Here is a 17948-nt window from a genome sequence, read left to right as displayed (position 1 = left end):
AAAATCACCATACTGAGAAATGAGCATGGGTGGGGCTCATGTACAAGTTCGGGGGAAAGAACTGTCTCTCATCCCCTGGCCCTGTTAACCCCTGCATGGGTTTATCCTCAGATTCCTGCTCACCTCATCAGGGTAGCAAAGCTGTTGATGTCAGTACCGAGTCTATCCATTCTTATAGCTCATGGTTGCTAGGTAACATGGGCCTTCTTTTCAGCAGCCATACAGCAAATCTCATGGAGGGGAAACCTATTGGTTCTTCTGAGGTCTCACCTTTATCCCAGGATAGGGGCAGGGCCATCCCCTTCAAGCCATATGGAATGAGTTCCCACATATAAAGGAAGTGTCCTGCTTTCAGAAAAAAGAGAAGGGGGACTAGGAAGGAATGCAAGAAAAACAATGATAATTATTCATTGTCATTCACTAGGCTTGGTCTTAATGTCAGGACAAAGAGCATCCCTGTCTTTAGAGAGCTTTCATGGGCTGGAGAGATGGATTAGGGATTAAGAACACTGGCTGTTCTTGCAGAAGACCCAGGTTCGAATCCCAGCACCCACACGGCAGCTGAAAACTGTCCATAACTCCCGTTCCAGGGGATCCGACAGCCTCTCCTGTCCTCCTTGGGCATTGCATGACATGTGTGCACTTACCTACATGCAGGCAATACACGCATACACATAATAGGGCTGAATGTTTTCATTCCATTAGATGCTACTCGGTTCATCCAGAGCTTCCAGGATAAACAGTTTCTTCTCACTTCAGTTACCTCGACTGAGGTTAGAAACTCACATACATGCAGGCAATATAAATAAATAAATAAATAAATAAATAAATAAATAAAATATTTTAGAGAGCTTTCATTTCTAACAGGAGGTACCCAGCAAAGTAAACAAGCAGCTGAAATAATCGCGCATGATGTTGAAGCAAGGAGCAGAAATAGAAAGTAGTGATGGGAGCATTTTAAAAATTCATGTGGGCTGGAATGCTCTCTCTGAGTGGGTGATATTTAAACTGAGCCCCAAAGGATGGAGCAGAGCCGATACGTGAAGAGGAATAGACAGAGGAGCAGCTGTAGTATATTAGTTACTTTTACATCCGCTGCTGTGACACATACATGAAAGAAACAACATGACAGAGGAAGGATTTATTCTGGCTCATGATTTCAGAAGCTCTCAGTCCATCACAGCAGGAAAGGCATAGTGGAGTTTGTGGTAGCCAGAGCCTGTGGTGGTGACTTCTCGCATCACAAGTAGACCAAGAGGCAGAAAGCAGTAGGGAAGCAGAGGCCAGGTTTTAACCTTCAAAGGCTTATTCTATCTGTCAATTTTTATTGCGCACCAATTAAGTCCATTGGAAATGGTGGAAATTCAACTTAAATTTGTGTATGTTCCCAAAAAGGGGATTTGGAAGGAACTCATACTTTGGTGACCTATTTACATTTGTTAGGCCCCCATCTCCTAAGAGTTCCACAGTCTCCCAAAATATCACCATACTCTGGAGAACAAGTATTCTGACCATGGGATGGTGGGGCAAGTTTTAGATTTAGACTACAAGGAATAAGAAACTGCCATGAGAAAGAGCTTGACAAGATAGAAGAGACCAGGGAGGCTAGAACAAAGAGATCAGGATGGAGTGGCCTAAAGTAGTCTGGAGGAAGACGATATGATAAGGGCACTTTATAGTGCAACATTTGGGCTTTCCTAAATACCCTGGTGTGCCATGTCATGACTGGAAATGGGCTGAGGTAGCAGAACATTAGTCAAGTGGCCACTTGAAGTGATGATCTGTACCAGGATGGTGACTAGATATGGAAAGAAAAGCGTGAGACTCTTGGTAGGATGCTTGCCTAGCGTGTGTTAAGTTCCTGGGTTTGATACCTAGTACCACAGTACATTGGGTCACACCTGTACTCCCAACATTATGAAGGTGGAGGCAGGAGGACCGGAAGTTCAAGATCATCTTTGGCCACAGAGTAAGCTTGAGTTCAGCCTGGGATACAGGAGATTGTCTCAAAAAACAAAGAAAACAACAACAACAACAACAACAACAACAAAAACAGAATAGTTGGGACAGTTGGGTATAGAGGTCCATACCTATAATCTCAGAAGTCTGAAGGCCGAGGTAGGAGAATTTCAAGTTTAAGGTCAGTCTGGGCTACATAGTAAGACCTTATCTCAAAAAAAAAAAAAAGGATCAAAGATATTTCTAGAATTAACTGGAGCTGCTGATGCACTGAAATAGGAGGAGGGTATTAAAAAAGGATAATCAAGATTATATCCTAAAATTTTCCCAGGAAAGACAGTACTCAGATTCATGAGGTCCATGTATAAAATCAGTGTCAATATATAACTATGACACAGGACAGAGTTCATTTTGTGCAATCATTACTAATTCCTCTTAGTAAACAGACTCCCTGGGAAGATGGGTCATGCCAGAAAGCTGCCTGGTGAGTATGAGTCTCTTGCAGTATAGTGGCACCAGGACACACAACCATATTAAGAGGACCTCAAGACCAGGATGGAATAGTTACAATCTGCTGTAAAAGATCCTCTAACTTCCATTGTTTTTTTTTTGGATGGGGGGAATTTGGGGTGATAAAGATGAGCCCAGGTCTCCTGTATGAACATGCCTTCTACCACTGACACCCTAGAGCAGACCTTCTGTTTTGAAAGGGCATAGCCCCTGTGACTCTCAGCCAAAGTTAGGTGGCTTCACTGATTGATTAATTTTTTTTTTTCGGTCTTTTTGAGACAGCATCTCCCTGTAGCCCCAGCTGTCCTGGAACTCAATATGTAGACCATGCTGGCCTTGAACTCACAGAGATCCACCTGCGTCTGCCTCCCAAAAGCTGGGATTAAAGGCATGCGCCACCATGCCCGGCTTGATTGATTTTTTTTTTAGACAGGGTCTCCCTGGAGCCCCAGCTGGCCTGGAACTCACAATGTAGATTAAGCTGGCCTCAATCTCACAGAGATCTACCTGCCTCTGTTTCCAGAGTGCTGGGATTAGAGGTGTGTGCCACCATGTTAAGTCTCTTCCCTGATTGTTTACAGGTTGAGTTTTTAAAACTCTGTGAGGTCAGATTCATTTCTCCTTTCCCCACAGTTTTGAGGGGCACTAGAAGAATCTTTGTACAATATTGCATGTCTATACAAAATTAGTTTGGAGCCAATGAGATGGTTCAGTGTTTAGCTTGCCTCAGAGCCTGATGATTTGCGTTCCATCACCAGGACTCACATGGTGGAAGGAGAGAACCAACTGCCACCAGTTGTTCTATGACCTCCACACATGCACCATGGCACAAGTACAATGCACACAATAAATGAATAAAAATGTAATCGAATTTTCTAAATGAGTTTAAAGCAACAGATTTCCCGATTTATGTGTGAATACCCTAGAATGAGTCTCCTATTTTCATTCAACATAATGTCCACCAAAGCGTTTTCTTTATATGACAAAGTAATGTGTAAATGGTGTCCTTGGGGTAACTATATACTTTGGCAGACGATCTATTCCTTAACACTTCTAGCTCCTTCTTTTGAAAATAAACACAAGACTGAAATCCCACCATTTCTACTGTTCCTTCCCATACCACCATGGCCATGAAAATCATCTGAAAATATTCCCCATGCATTAGGAGAGATTCAACCACTAAAAAAAAAGGGTGGGAGTCAAGGGAGCATACTTACGGCTCTTGCAGAGGCCCAAATTCAGCTCCTGGCACCCAAATCAGATGGCTCAGAACTGTCTGTAACTCCAGTTCCAAGGGATCCAGCACTCTCTTCTGGCCTCCTTGAGCACTGAGCTTGCACCATGGTGCACATACATACATGGAGGTACTCACACACAAAAAATCAATCAATCTCAAAGGAATTATTTTCTTTTAATTTAAGAATAAGTTGGGCATGGTGGTGTATAACTTTAGTTCCAGTACTGGGGAAGCAGAGGCAGGCAGATCTTTGTGAGATAGAGACCAGCCTGTTCTACATAGCAAGTTCATGGCCAGCTGGGGAACAGGACTCTGCCTAAAAAAACAACAAATGAACAAACAAAACCTTAGAGGAGACGAGAGAGAGAGAGAGAGAGAGAGAGAGAGAGAGAGAGAGAGAGAAGACAGAGAATTGATTTGCAAAAAAGGCATCATGACTCATACCTATAACCTATAATCCCAGAATTTGGGAGGCCAAGTCAAGAGGATCACCCTAAGTTCAAAAGTTCAAGGCCAGCCTGGGCTATAACCCAGTCTCAATTATACCCATAGATGAATGCATTTCTTAATTCTCGCCAAAGAAGTTTTCTTAAGCAGATAATGATTAGCACAGAAACTCATAACTTTCCAATGTGCAGAGAAAAATTGGCTGTAGAATGCTTATCTTAATAGGACATCTATATCAAACTTCTGCCTCCCAAGGCTCAGGGATCATTGTGGAAGAGGGAGCAGAAAGATTGTTAAGAGCCAGAGGGGGTGGATGACAAGGAAACAGTTTTCCAAACAGATGATCATTTATTCCTATGAACTCTCAGCCATGCTGACAACATGGACAAGTCCGACATAAGCTCAAGTCAACATAGAGGTGAGAAGTGGGTAAGAAACCCCAGCCTTAGCCAAGGGACAATTGACAACTGATAGCTCCTAGGAAAGGGAGAGTCAGTTTTCTTTGAGGGTATGACTCTGGGTAGGTTGATCAGGCTCCAGTGGACAGACTCACACCATAGGGCATTTGGGAACACAAATTAGACTCAATAGGCATATATCTATATCTATATCCACACACATATATAGAGAGTACATATTACATATATATGAGTACATGAAATCAGGTGGAGGGTAGCAAGGGGATGCAGATAGGGGAAAGGGTCTGAATATGATCAAAAAACATTACATGAAATTCTCAGAAATTCAATAAAAATAGTTTTAAAACAATCTAGTTTTGAAATCTATTTGCTAAGGTTTGCAGTAATGTCTTAGAGAGAGGCCCAGTTTATAAAAAAAGACAAGGTTTCTGTGCATGGAGGGTGGTCTGTGATGCTATTCCTCCACAGGGGCCAGGATACAGGCAGCTGGCACGGGAGAGGGTGGCAGGGCCAGGTCCACTGACTGGAACACAGGGTGGAGGCACTGGACCGACTCTGTCCTAGCAGGAAAGACCAATCTCTATCCTCTCCGGGCCTTTGTAAAGAGCGTGTGCAGGGGCAACCTCAGATCTCTGAATTTCTGACTCTTCTGGCGCTAACTGGACTGGAAGCTGGCATGTACTGCTCGAGCTAGAGTCCTTTTCCTAGACACAGGGAACCGTATCAAGATCCTGCCCTACCGCTTGATCTCTGAGGATGCCCCTTTGATTGCTCTCTGACACTGGCTGGCACGCCCTTGGAAAGCAACAGGTCTCCATAGCAACCAGACAAGGCTCAGGGAGGAGGGACGGGGCGGGGCTAGAAAATCGGGGCGGGGCTGAGTCTGGCCAGGGGCTGGGAGCAAGCAGCCCAGCAACTCCGGCAAACAACGCTGTGGATCGTGTCTGGGCCGCAGTTGGAGGGCTCGCCCCGGGAGCTTCTGACCCCAATGGAGAAACAAGAGCTCTCCGAGTCAACGGTGCTGTCTGAGGTGACCGATGGGCACCAGACAGGCACACCCGTTTACTCTGAAGCCCACCGGAAGCCCCTTGTGCTCAGGCTCCTGGAGCAGCAAAACGCACTTGATTCCGAGGATGAAGGGGTTGACGAAGAAGAGCAGGGAGAGGACGACGAGAATGAGGACTACGGTTCATCCCCTGAGCTCGGTGACCCCTCCAAGCCCCACGAACCCTACGAGCCCCCCACGTCCTCCAAGCTCCAGCAGCTCCATGCACCTCCCAAGCCTGGCAAGGCAAGAGAGCCTCCCCTATCCTGGGAGGCCCGCAAGTACTGTCAAGCCGAGCTGCTTCCGGGCGCCTTGTTAACGACCTCCCCATCCTTGATCGCCAGGTGCGAACGGCTGGCTTGTCGCAGCGGTAGGTGTCGCCCCCATCCGCGGCAACCCACCCATCTAGAACTCGGGATTCTGTGGGGTAGGCACAGGAAACTTAAAGCTTGTGTCGTCTACCCGCTGCTTTGCAGCCACCTCTCTTCGCGCTTCAGCGATTCCAAGGGAGAATTGACACCCAGATAAGGACAGAAACCATCTCACCAATTCTCGGATTGGAGCTGTGTCCCCAACCCTGAAGTCCTACTTAATTCTTCGCTGCGGCACGCTATTACATTCCTCTGGGCTGCACTTTAACTAACTTATTTTATGTTACATACTTTCCCTTACTCTCCAACTAAAGACAGATCCTTGAAGGGAGGATATTTTTCGTCAGTGTTTGGTGCATAGTCCCAAGGGAAAACAGACACATTCATGGAGCAAGTATTGAAAAAGTGCGTGTGCTTACTATCTGCTCAGTCCTTACCAAATTTATAATAAGGTGACAGGGCTGATGAAACTTGGGTAGGAACAACTTTGCTCTGACCACTTAGGTTCTCACTTAATGTTAGCTTTATAGTTTATCTCTGCAGTCACCCCCTTACATCTCCCAATACTCTGGCTCTCTGACTAGCCACTGTACTTCTGACAGAAGCTCAACACTGGTAAACCTGTCACTCCAGGTACACTTATCAGTTGATTCTTGCTACACAATACTGCACATTTGTACTGACTACTTTTATTTCAATTTCACTACCACAAATTCTAATTGGCATTGGGCACTTTTTAGCAGACTCACTTTTATTTACACACACACACACACACACAGGCGCGCGCGCGCGCGCACACACACACACACACACACACACACACGGGCTGCCCTTGAGGTGGTGATCTTTCTGCATCTGCCTCTCAAGTGCTGGATTACGGGCATATGCTGCTATGCCCAGCTAGTTCTTGCCAGCGCTTGAAAGGCAAATAATACAGGAGGAAGGAAAACAACTGTGTGAACCGATCTCTAAATGTATGACTTAACAACCTTCAAGTGGGCTCCCAGTGCTTGCAGTCATACAATAATTCCCAAACTTATTTCTAAATGTCTCAGAAATCATGGTCAGTGTTGACTTTCATTATCCCCTTCTTTTTCTCCTTTCTTCCCTCTCTACAATTTCACTTAAAACAAACTAAAGGCACAGTGTGCCTTTAGTCCCAGCGGAGGCAGTGGATGTCTGTGAGAAAAGGCCAGCCTGATTTACACAGTATGTTATAGGCCAGTTGGAGCTACAGGGAGACCCTGTCTCAAAAAAACAAAACCAAACTAACACATATATGCAGCAAAACAACTGGGACAAGAGAGATGGCTCATTGGGTAAGAGCACTTGCTGTGTAAGCATGAGGACCTGAGTTCAGATCCTAGCACCCATCTAAAAAGCTGAGTGTGGCTATACTTGCCTGTAATCCAGCATTGGGGGATTGAGGGAAAGGCAGAGACAGAAGGATCCCTGGGGCTGGGTGCCAGACTGGCTTCAAATTCATTAAGAGACCTTGTCTCAAAGGAATAAGGTAGAGGGTGATAGTACAGGACACCTGATGTCTTCATCTGGCCTATGCAAGCACATGTACACACATACAACCACACTGACAACTGAGGGTAGATCTTCATGTTTTTACTTTGAGATCTACCAGAGTACAGGGTCTGTATGTAAACAGTGTTAATAGCAGATGGACTATCTTATTAAAGGCCATTTCCTCCATCTATCCTTTGGATCTTATCCCATCTCACTTTTCAAAGTGTTTTGCTTCTGAAATTAGAGCCCCTCTTTCCTGCATCATTGTATTCTCTCTATTGAATCATTCTCATGTGGCATACACACATGCACAATAACTGTATCTAAAAACAAACACAAACCATAGCCACATAGTGCTCTTCCAGGGACTATCTTTCTGGTTTACTTTAGAGTGAAAAGAAAAAGAATATTCAAAATAGTTAAAGCAGTTGTCTAAAAGTTGTTATGTGTTCTCTTTTTCCATTCTCTTCAGAATCAGTTAAATTAAGCTTTCATCCCCTCCACTTAGCTGAAGTTACTTTTACTGAGGTCACAATGATCCTGCCTTATCAAAGTCAAGTGTTAACCCTTCATCCTCATCACACCATTTGACACTTTCTCTACTTGTTCTTTGGAATACCAAGTACCTCTATTTTCCTACTTTATGGATTGTTCCTGATTCTGTTTCCTTTGCTGATCCTTCTCTTAGCCTTTAGACTGAAGTGGCTGATGGCTTAGTTTTCTCAGATTCTTCTAGAACCTTCCTCATTCTCTGGGTGATGTCATCAGTTCTATGGCTTAATTGCCAGTAACTTCTAAAATTATCTCCAGCTTTATTTTCTCTCCTGAACTCCAGAATTTTCCAATCAATTATCTAGCCTCCTTGCTTGACTATCCATTAGGTACATGACACGGAGATAGTGTGTAAAACCTTGACACCTGTGTTCTAGTTTCATCCTGCTTCTGTAGTAAAACACTCTGACCAAAAGAAACTTAGAGGAGGATAAGATTCATTTATATTTCTTTGTCACAGTTTATCATTGAAGGACATCAGGATAGAAACTTGAAGCAGAAATCATGGAAGAATGCTGCTAATGCTGCTTATTGGCTTGTTTGCAAGCGCATGCTTAGCTAGCCTTCTTATATAGCCCAGACCACCTGCCTAGGGATGGTGCCACCCACGGTGGACTGGGCTCTCCCACATTAACAATCAAGACAGTCCCCCATAAACATACCCACAGGCCATTCTGATCTAGAAAATTCCTCAGTTGAGGCTTTCCTCTCAGATGACTCTTGACCTTTTCAAGTTCTAACTAGGACACTTGTCAATTTTACACACACATCCCTTTTTAACTATAACTTTTCAATTCCTTGTCTTCAAGCTCTCATGTTAATATCATTATATAAAGCACAGCACATCTTTAAAAGTCCTATGGTCTTTATAAAAATATCAATTCTTTAAAAATTCAGGGTTTCTTTGACTGGAGACATGGCTCAGTGGTTAAGAGCACTTGATGCTCTTGCAGAGGATTGGAATTCAGTTCTCATCACTCACATCAGATGGTTCATAACTGCCTATAACTATAGGAACTCTAACTCTAGGAACTCTGATCTCTGATGCCCTCTTCTGGCCTCTCTGACACTAGCAGCATGCACATGCTAACACATACACACACAAACAAATATTTTCTTAAGAGTAATGATTCTTTTTTTTTTTTTTCTGTCTTTTTGTTCTGAGACAGGGTCTCTCTGTAGCCCCAGCTGACCTGGAACTCACTCACTCTGTAGACCAGGTTGGCCTCAAACTCAGGCAGAGTTCTTCTGCCTGCCACCCAAGTGCTGGGATTAAAGTGCTGGGTCTACCACCACCACACTTGGCTAAAAGTAATAATTCTTTTTTTAAAATATATATTTTTAAATTATTTTTATTTTATGCATATGAGTGTATTGCCTGCATGAATGTGAGTGCACCAGTGTTGTGCAATGCCGTGGAGTTCAGAAGAGGGCTTTGAATTTCCCTGGAACTGGAGTTAAGGACGGTTCATAACCGCCATGTGGGTGCTGGGAATTGAACCTGAGTCCTCTGCAAGAGCAGTCAGTGTTCTTAACCTCTGAGGCATCTCTCCAGCCCCTAAAAGTAATGATTCTTAAAAGTCCAAATTAACTGTGAATGAAATACAAAAAACCAAACCAAAACAAAAAACAAAACAACACTTTACATAGTTCTTATTCCAAAAGGAAAGGATGAAGCATAGGAACAATCAGATCAAAACAAACCCAAAATTCAGCAGTATAAATCCCAATTCTGTAGCTCATGTCTGACATCTGTGACTCACTAGTGTGTAGTCTTCTGACTCTAAAATATTTGGGTAGGTCCATTTCTCTGACTCTGCCATTTGTAATACACATACTTTGCTTCATCAATCAAGCCATCTCTACTCTACACCTGCTGCTGTCCTTGGAGGATGTCCCATGGTCCTGGCATCTCCAGTATCCTGGGGTCTCCACTGCAACTGAGGCTGCACCTTAACCAATGGCCTCCCTTGGCCTTTCCACAGAGACTTTGATGCTGAACATGCTAAGCCTCAGTTTCTCTCCATGACCCCTTCAATCATGCAGTTTCATGCCTTCAAAATCAGTACCATGTGGGTGACTCTTACATGTTGCCAAGTTTGACTATCAATTTGAGATGCAGCCTTGATCCCCCTTGGACTACAGATTCTATATGCTCACCCTGAGGAAACACATTCCTATTGTTCCAATAAGGACAGAAGATTTCATGTCAATAGTTCTGATCTTTTCTTTTCTTTTCTTTTTTTTTTTTTTTTTTTTTTTTTTTTGGTCTTTTTGAGACAGGGTCTCCCTGTAGCCCCAGCTGTCCTGGAACTCACTATGTAGACCAGGATGGCCTTGAACTCACAGGGATCCACCTGCCTCTGCCTCCCGAGTGCTGGGGTTAAAGGCGTGTGCCACCATGCCTGGCTCTGATCTTTTCTTAATCACAGCTAATTCTTCAGTTCCAGAGGATAAGCACACACAGATTCTTAGTCCAAAACATCACAAAAATGGCCCCTATCCCAAGTTTTAAGAAAGTCTTTGCTTCTCACTGAAACCTCATGAGCCAGGGTCGCCACTGTCTACATTTCATACAGCATTCTTAGCTTCCAATCTTCCAAGACCAGCCCAGCACTTAAGGGCTTTTCCAGCCTGAAGTTCTACAGTCCTCCACAATTCTCTAACAAAATAGTCCAAAGGGATAAAAAGCCACATGGTCAGGTGTGGGTCTCTCCCTCCCCTCATGGGTCATTGGTCACCGGTCCACGAGGACAAAGGGAGCAGAAGTGACGAACCTGTTCAGGATGGCCAGTGAGCATGATGGAAAAAGACTTAATGGGGAGTCAGATTCAGTGATACAGCTCCAGATTCAGTGATACAGCTCCATTTATTCAGTGGGGGTCAGGGAAAATATAGTGTGGAGGCAGCAGCCAAAGCTTCAGCTAATAGGTGCTCATAGTATGCTTTATTTATGTGTGGTAGGGGGATCCTATCGTCCAACTATAGGGCAATGCCTAATTATCATATAGAAAAAACCTGGGGGCAGTTTTATTGCGGGTAACTATGCCAAAGGTCATGTTCCAAATAAGGTCAGGCATCCGTGCTCGAATAAGTTCAGGCATCGTGCTTGGTGGCACTTTCCAGGTAAGTCAGGCAGTGAGCAGGAGGCCCCTGATGAGAAAGGGAGTCCTTCCATATAGCACCGAGCCCCTTAGAGCTATCTGGACATGGAGGACTACAACCTTAGCAGCAGGGTCCCCCAACAGTCAGGTCTATCCCAGGAACACCCCACTTCTCTGGTACCAATTTCAGTTCTAGTTGCTGAGATAAAACACTGACCAAAACAGCTTCTCTGGTACCAATTTCAGTTCTGTTGCTGAGATAAAACACTGACCAAAACAGCTTAAGGGAGGAAACAATTTATTTGTCTTACAGTTCTACATCACAGTCCATTTTGAAGGACATTAGGACAGGAACTTGAAGCAGAAACTATGGAGGAATGCAGCTTGCTGGCTCACTCGTAGGCTTAGCTTTCTTTGTTTCTTTTTTGTTTTTAGACAGGGTTCTGCTATGTAGCTCTGACTAACCTGGAACTCACTGTCTAGACCACGCTGGCCTCAAATTCACAGATTTCTTTCTGTCTCTGCCTTCTGAGAGCTGAGATTAAAGGCATGCATCACCACACCCAGCAATTTAGCTAGCTTTCTTATACACCCCAGGACCAACTGTCTGGAGATGATGCCAACCACCATGGTCTGGGCTTGTCTGCATCAATTAACAATCAGGACCGTCCCCCACAGGTATGTTCATAGGCCAATCTGATCTAGGAAATCCCTCCACTGAGGCTTTCCCCTCAGATGACTCTAGACTATGTCAAGTTCACAACTAAAGCTAGCTAGGATACCCTGCCTCCAAACCATTAACCAATCCCAACCCTAAACTATATTCTATGACCCTTTCTTAGCATCTAAAACACCATTATCTTTGTAAGCCTCTCTCATCTCTTGTCTAATCTACCACAATAACCTCCAGCTGGCTTCTTGCTTTGGTTTTAGCCCTACCCTTCAAATTGTTCATAAAGGGTCACAGGAGTACCTTAGAATATTTATTGCATGCAGATTTCCTCTTCTCAACCATCAGAGGGAGTTTCTATTTTGTGTATTATGTAACATAAAGTCTTTAGTGGGCCTACAAAGCACCACTTAACCTGACTTTGTCATTAACCTGATTTTTTTGAGATAGGTTCTCATGTAGCTGAGGCTGGCCTCAAACTCACTCTATATCAGAGGATGACCTTGAACTTCTGACCCTCCTGCTTCTACTGTCTCAATGCTGGGATTACAAGCATTGTGATTGTGCTGGGTTTATACAGGGCCAGCGATGAAACCCAGGGCTTTGTTCATGGTAGGCAAATAGTCTACCAACTGAACTACACCCCTGCTCTCGAATCTGATCTTGAACTTGATCTGACATGCCCCTAAGCTCATGTTGTACCATTCTCTTGACCCACGTTGGCACCATCTCCTACCTCAGCATTGCTTCGCTTGCTTTCTCCTCTAACAGAACACTCTTGGCTCAACTATTTGTTCTCCATAACAGCAACAAAAAAAAAACCCACAATTTTTCCCTAATTTTCTTTAAAATATGTATCTGGCCAGGTGTGGTGGTGCACGCCTTTAATCCCAGCACTTGGGAGGCAGAGGTAGGTGGATCTTGTGAGTTTGAGGCCAGCCTGGTCTACATAATGAGTTCCAGGACAGCTGGGGTTACAAGGGGACCCTATCTCAAAAAGACAAAAAAAGAAAAAAAAATCTGACCTCTAATATGTGTCTCTGTGTTTAGTGTTTAGTTCTTAATGTTAAATTCTCATGAAGACAGGACTTAGTAGTTATTGTTGAAGGAAGAAATGCTTCATTTGACTTCTCTGTTATGAAATCCAATGGGTCCTTTCTATTTGGGGGCTGTAAGAAGATTCAGAGTTAATACCTGTGAAGTGCATAGTAGAAACGGACTGTTAGTGTAGTCTTATTTGATCTCTTGGTAGCATTCACACACTTGGTATGGCAGTGCCTGATTCCTCACATGGGCACCACAATGTGGTGGTACTGCGTTAAAGAAAGACTCCTGGAGTCGTTTAAACCAAAAGTGGGCCTGATCTGTTCTCAAAACTGTTCAGATTTCTCTCTGAGCTGCTCTTTCTCATAAAGGACTTTCTCTGTATTTATTTAAACAGTCCAGCATGATATGGGGAAAGCAATGAAATAATTTTCATTCAGGAAAATTATTTCAGGAAATAATTTTCTCCTTTTGACTCTTCCTGACCCAGAATAGCATACAAAACCACAAACAGATGTTATCAACCTAAGCCTGCAACATATACTGTGGAATATTCATTACTTTCAGCTTGCTTCTAAAGTCACTGCTTCCAGCAACGATATTATCACAACATTCCCATGCACATACATTTTTCTAGGCCAGGGGTAAGGAAACATCATGGTGGAGAAATAGGGAACATAGTTTAAGATTAAAGTTCATGTGTTTAACTTAGCTTGTAAACGTTTATTACAAGATGAGTTCAAGGCCTGGTAAGATTGTTTCAGTTGTTTTCCTAAAACTGGCTAAATTTAAATAAACTGCTGACACAGTAGGAAGGCAGATTGAATAGACAGTGTTAAATAATCTTAAAATATAAGATTTACTTTGGTTATAGGTTAGGTAAGACAGGAGGCAGTTTCAGAAAAGTCTTTCCCACAACTTGACTGCTCTTGTTGAAACACAAAACTTCTCTTGGCCTCATGACAGCACAGTCTGTGGTTGTTCACATTCTTTACTAGTTTGCGCTTCAGGCTCATTAGCTGACTCCTTTCTGTATTCTTGAATTCTAACATGCATCCTCCTGACCCTGTGTCTTGTTTATTCATTTACTTAGAGACAAAGTCTCAGTATGTTGCTCAGACTGGCCTGAACTCACGATCCTCCTGCCATAGTCTTTTTGAGTGCTACCAAGCCAAAATGTTTTATCTGGAATTGGGAACCGAACCTAGGGTCTTTGTCATGAGTGTGCTATGCCAGAAATGTAGATGGACACATTTGTGTCTTCCCACAATATAAGGATTTATTGAATAAAAATAAAATTATGGGGGCTGGAGATATGGCTTAGCAGCTAAGAACACTGGCTGTTCTTGCAGAAGACCTGGGTTCAAATCCCAGCACCCAATGGCAGCTAACAACTGTCCATAACTCCAGTTCCAGGGGATCCAACACCCACTTCTGGCCTCCGCAGGCACTGCATGACATGGTTGCACTTATACACATGCAGGTAATACACTCATACACACAAAATAAATAAAAATAATAAATAAAATATTTTTAAAAATAAATTTATGAGCTGCAGAAGTTTTATTGGTTGTGATTTGCCAAGTAGTGCAAATTTCTCTTAATACATGACCACTGGAAACCATATGTTCTTTTATTCCTATTTCAAGTACTAATATTAACTCTCAGATCACACATTACATACCACACAGTAATTATGTGTATAATATTTCATGTGTGTGTGTGTGTTTAGGTTATAGGGAAGCAGAGAGCTGTACAGGTGCAAAGAGAGTCACTGCAGTGATTAGATAAGACATTAAGAAACCCAGTTAGAGCTGTTAGAGGCTCAGACACTTTCTGAAGGGGCAGTAGGGCTCAGGGTTGAATCGAGTTGCAGAGGTGAGGTATAGGACTGCAAAGGCCATAGAAGAGAGGTGCAGGACTGTGGAGGCCATGGAGGCAGGGAGCAAGATTGGATTGTAGAGGCGAGGTGCAGGACCAGGTCCAGGCAGAAGGTATTTCGAACAGGCTGTGTCAGCAGTGGGGACTAAGCCGAGCCAGAGCATTGAAACAGATGGAAACTATCTGCCTATTGGTCTTTTGATGCACACACAGTGGGTTGAGATGGCAGGTTATGGGCCTTTTGCCATCACAGTGTTAGGTGTCCTCTTCTTTACATCCAGGTGTTGCACCCTTCCTCAGTGTGGTGTGTTTGATACATTCTCAGGCCTGTTTTATTCTGATTTGGTCTTAATGTGCCCCTATATAGACTCATGTGTTCCCAGTCTACTTTGATAAGTTTGTAGGTAATAATGTATAAGTTTTAGAAATAGTTGCTTGTTAGTATCTCATGGGTGGTGCTGGACATGTCGTGTGTTTGTGTACAGTGCAATACAGAGTCATTGTCCCTTCAAATGCTGCTTGTAAAATGGAGCTGCCTGGGGCAAGGCACAGCTTAAAAGCCACTGTTTTACTCAATATGGTGCAGCTTAGAGCAGGGCACAGGTTGATCTCAGTAGCCTACAAGCACAGAAGACAAGCTTGCTCCAAATGGGCTATATCCCAATCCTTTCTTTAATGTTTTATTTTGTGAGAGGGTCTCACTCAATTGCTCAGGCATGTCTTGAGTTTGTGATCCCTCTGCCTCAACCTCCCTAGTACAACATACAGGCTAGGGCTTCAGGCCTGTTGTTGTATGATTGTATTCCTGGAGAGGTGTGAACAAACAAACATCTTCTTACCCCAGATAGGGAACCAGTGACAGACCAAAGTAATGACACCACCAAAGTTCAACTAGTGAATCAATGAATTTATTAGGGTTACTTACTGGAGCATGGGTGTCTCAAATGCAGCTGCGTCACCTGAGCATTGGTGTCAATTCACAAAAGCTGGACCCTGGAATTCTCTGCATGAGTTTCAGGCACTTTGATGGGTCAGAGTCTTCTTGGCAGTCCTTACTGCTTATATAACCTTGTGAACCTGATAAGTTTCAGGGACTTCCTCAGACTTCTGGGTTAATTACTTTCTGGGTCTTAATGAGCCTCCCTTTCTAACAGCTTCCCTCAAGGATGAAATATTTCAATTTGGAGAAAATTACTACATAACACTTATGCCAACACGTCCAGCACCAAGCTAAAATTTTGTTTACCACTCATATTTTTTTAAAAAAATTATGTGTGTGTGTATGTGTGTGTTTCTGTGCACATGAATGCAGGTACCTGTGAAGCAGAGGCATTGGGTCCTCTGGAGCTGGAGTTACAAATGGTTATGAGCCACCCAACGTGGGTGCTGGGAACCAGTCCTCTGAAAGAGCAATAAGCACTCTTAAGCACAGAGTCATCTCTCCAGCCCCTGTATTCCTACTGTACAGTTTCTCTTCTATGTCCAACCACATATTCAATTTGCATGTTAACCAGTGAACATCTCCACTTGGATATATTATTGGCATCTTAACTGGAATGTACTGGATTATTTTAAAAATAATTTTATTTATTTATTTATTTATTTATTTATTTATTTATTTATTATTGTGTGTGTGTTATGTGTATGCGTAGGATGTGTTCATGACATTGCACATATGTGGAAGTCAGAAGACAACTTTCTGGAGTTGGTTCTCTTCTTCCACCTTTACGTGGGTTTCAGAGATCAAATTGGTTGTTAGGCTTGTGTAGCAAGTGCATTAACCTGCTGAGCCATCTCACCAACCCTGTAGTATACATCTTCATTTTCCTCTGGGCCTTGTTCTTCTTTCACTTTTCTTTATCTAAGAAAATAGCATCCAATTGCCCACACTAAAAAAAAAAAACTATTTTCCCCAGATTCCTCTTTCCTTACCTTCAAATGCCATGCACCCCATGAAAGTTCTGTTCCTTTGATCTGCAGAACACTTCCTGAATTCAGTCATCTCACCTGCTAACACCCTCACCCCGCTGTGATCATCTTTCACCTGGATTTCTACGTTGGTTTCTGGAATAGTCTCCCTACTTTCAGTCTTACAGTCTGCGGTCACTTTGCTACCCCAACTGGAGCTGGTATTTTAAAATCCAAGTAGAATCCTGTCTTTCCCTTTTAGTCCTTCCTGTGGCTTCCCATTGGGCAAAGAGTAAATCCAGAGCTCCCAGGCTCTCCGCCTCAGTCTCCCACCTCCCCACTCTCCCTCCTGCCACTCTGCAGTACACTGCCTTCCTCTCTGTGCCTCTAAATGGCCAATCCCTCTGCTTGCCCTGGTTCACCTGGTGCATGGTGTCACCTGCTGGAGTATTTGTCCTTTACTCAGGACCTTCCCACTGCCAGTTCCTGGCATTCAGGTCATAGCCCATGACTTTTAAGCCCAGAGATGGACCTTCCCTGTCCATGCTGCCAGAATAGCCTTTTTGAAGTAGCTTGATCTCTCTATAAAAGGTTTTCAGTGTGCTTTAGAAAACACTACCCTTAAGCTTCCTGCCTTCTCAATTTGTCTTGTAGATTTTTTTTGTCAATTCCCTTATTAACATATAGAATGTATACATGCCAACAATATATAATATTTACATAAAATAGTAAAACATGCTGTGTTTAGTCAGTATTTTACCATGTCACTGCTGAATAGCAATGACTCTTCCATTCAACAAAATTTTTTGAACATCTATCTATAAAACACTCTTCTGTTGCCTTTGGAATACATGGAGACCAAGAAAGACATAGATTCAGTTCAAAGCTTTAAAATGTTTAGAATAGGTTCAATCCACCATCCTATCACCCAACAAAAGCATCATCACGTAGTCATCACTTCCATTAAAACTTCAAATACTTATTGTGTTCACATTTGGCTTTGCTCTGTAGACTAGGCGAATAAAATATAGATTCCATTTTTGAAGGACTGTATATGTGGTTGGGGAGACTGGGCATGTCCACAATAATAATGTATCCTTGGCATAAAAGGAAAGGGGGTTAGAGTATCCTACAGGACAATCAGGACTTTACTTTTCTGCATTAATGACAATTTACCCCTTTAAATAGTAGAAAAGCTAAGAAAAATCACTCAAAAAATGCTCATTAAAGTCACCTAAAAGGTGGGGTTCCATGGTGTGAGTGCCTGTCTATCATTTCTCCAA

The sequence above is a fragment of the Nannospalax galili genome, unplaced genomic scaffold, assembly GCF_000622305.1.
Source record: "Nannospalax galili isolate Female #2095 unplaced genomic scaffold, S.galili_v1.0 scaffold433, whole genome shotgun sequence".
In the NCBI taxonomy this organism is placed as follows: domain Eukaryota; kingdom Metazoa; phylum Chordata; class Mammalia; order Rodentia; family Spalacidae; genus Nannospalax; species Nannospalax galili.
The sequence above is the reverse complement of the archived record's forward strand: the minus strand, read 5'-3'. Positions refer to the sequence as shown.